We start from the raw sequence: 2,689 nt of genomic DNA on the forward strand, positions 1-2,689 counted from the left end.
ATTAAGTGTCCATTCTCAAGGGCACTACCTTTATATCCATCCACTGACACTCTTTGGATAGAAGTTCCTATAAACGTCTCTGAAAGGAGGCTGTCAGTTTCATTTGGAAATACAGCTGAAAGGTAAAAATGAAAGAAAAGGCATTCCACTTGCTACTATCTGATGCTTAGAATTAGAATTTGTCATACACAAAACTGAAATCAGAAAAAGTCAACTTCAGGAAAAAGGAATCACTACTTTTTCTTTTTCTAAAAATACTTACCTTTTTTAATGTTCAATTATTTTTTGAGAGATGGAAAGAGAGTGTGAGAGAGGAAGGGGCAGAAAGAGAGAAAAACACAGAATCTGAGGCAGGCTCCACTCTCTGAGCTGTCCGCATAGAACCTGATGGGGACATGAACCCACAAACGATGAGATCATGACCTAAGTTAAAGTCTGACTTTTGAGTGACTGAGCCACCCAGGTGTTGGGGCCCATCCAGCCCGAAGTGCTGTGTGCCCTTTGGGACCCTGCTTCCCCTACTTGAAAATGTGTGCGCTTGACTGCTTGACCTAAATGGATCAGAGACTGGAGCTAGTTCTCCTATTCATGCCACTTGGTAATCATGGTTTCAGTAACTGGGCAGATTTTCTGATTGAAACCTCCTCCCTAGTACGGGCACCTTGCTCACAGACTATTGTTTAAACCTTTAAGAACAAATAGCCTTGTCATAAGCTTCGGTTAATAATATCACTATGTACATAAAACAAACCCCTGCTGATGTATTTTTAGTGATGAATTATGTTTTTTGATCTTCTGTATTGTACCTCGTTTCTATTTTGAGTTTTTGTTTTTGCTACCATGGAAATAATAATTTTTCTGGAAGTAACAAACAATGTAATCATTAGAAAAATGATGTAATCACCTATGGTATATAAAGACACCAAGTTTCACAGTAAAGTGTGGTCTCTCCACATTTCATGTTGTCTGTGTTCTTTCTTATAGATATTTCACTGACACCAACCCCCTACTCCGAGACCCTTGGACTCTGGTGCGTGGGCTGGTCCCCCACACCCAGGAGCCCCAAATCATTAGTGTTTCACACCACACAGATTGTATGTTAATGTAATCCCCATATTTTTAAATAATTTCATTGTTGGCACATTTTGCAACTTTGATGTTGTTTGTATGTTTAGAAATGAAAGGCTTTGGGGTGTGTGGGTGGCTCAGTGAGGGTTGTGGGTCTGACTCTCGGTTTCAGCTCCTCATCTTATCCTTTGTGAGTTCCAGCCCACATCCCCGTCTGCACTGACAGTGTGGAGCCTGCCTGGAATTGTCTCCTGCCTCTCTGCCCCTCCTCCCCTCTCTCTCTCCATTTCTCAAAGTAAATGGGAATAAGAAAACCTCAAAAGAAATGAACGTTGCTTGCTTGATTCTGAAAATTCAGTTATACCCTTAAATTTTGTGGAATAATGTCTTTTATGTGCTAAATACATAGGGGCTTTCATTAGAGATTTCCGGGTTTGATATTGATGAATATACATTGCAATTTTCCTCTGCGTGAAAACCAGCTAATAAATCCTAATAGGCCCTCTTTCTTGGTTACACACTGAGATTTAAGTTTTAGAGCTACAGAGGTGGGTAGGTGGCTCAGTAGGTGAAGCGTGGGACTTGGGCTCAGGCCGCGATCTCAGAGTCTAGGAGTTGGAGCCTTGGGGAGGACTCTGTTCTGACAGCTCAGAGGCAGGAGCCTGGTTCAAATTTGGTGTGTCCCTCATTTCAGCCCTCAATGCCTGCTCTATCTTTCAAAAATAAACATTACAAACGATATTTAAAAGTTTTTGATACAATGAATCCTAAAGTAATCTCATATACAACTACTCAGTATGTGAAAACATATATGACAATGTCACAGGAACTTCCCATTACACATGACAAAATTATAAAATGATTCAATGATTAAGAAAAAATGAATAGAGATTTTATTATAGGCTTCAAGTTTTGAATTCTAAATGTTCTATCTCCGGTGTGACATTTATTTATGTAGATATTCCCGTAAAATAAGAAGAGATATAAGTTATTTTACGATTGAGTAATGGAACATATAGAGTGGAAAATTTGTATTTTAGTTAATACCATCAAAAATGAACTTTTCTTACTTTTTGTAAGTTTAGTTTACTTTATTTTGAGAGGGAGACCTAGTAGGGGAGCAGCAGAGAGAGAGAGGGAGACAGGATTCCAAGGTTGCTCTGTGCTGTCATCTCTGAGGTCTGTGCGGGACCCAGACTCACTGACTGTGAGATCATGATGTCAGCTGAAGTCAGATCCTTCAGCAACTGATCCACACATGCTCCCTAAAAATGGAACTTTTGAGGTGAAAAAAGGCTTAGATTTTCTCATTTTAGGGAGGTGCTTTACCAAATCATGAACCTGGTGGGTCTTAATTTTGTATGATTAGGATTCCAGCCTCCATATATTGGAAAGCACTAAGCAGAATTTAGATGGGCTCTGTCCCCAGTGTTCCTGGGATTTCTGCACCAAATCCCAATATGTCTACTGCTACAATGACGCACTTCTCACTCAAGGCAAACACTCAGAAATGATTGAATATAGACTTCCTCAGAAACACAGAGAATACCCCAAGCCCTCAAAGCAATGGAGAGCCAATGAGATTATGGAGGCCCTCACTGTGGATGTGAAGGACCTTTAA

Source organism: Suricata suricatta, chromosome 5 (assembly GCF_006229205.1).
Source record: "Suricata suricatta isolate VVHF042 chromosome 5, meerkat_22Aug2017_6uvM2_HiC, whole genome shotgun sequence".
Lineage (NCBI taxonomy): Eukaryota > Metazoa > Chordata > Mammalia > Carnivora > Herpestidae > Suricata > Suricata suricatta.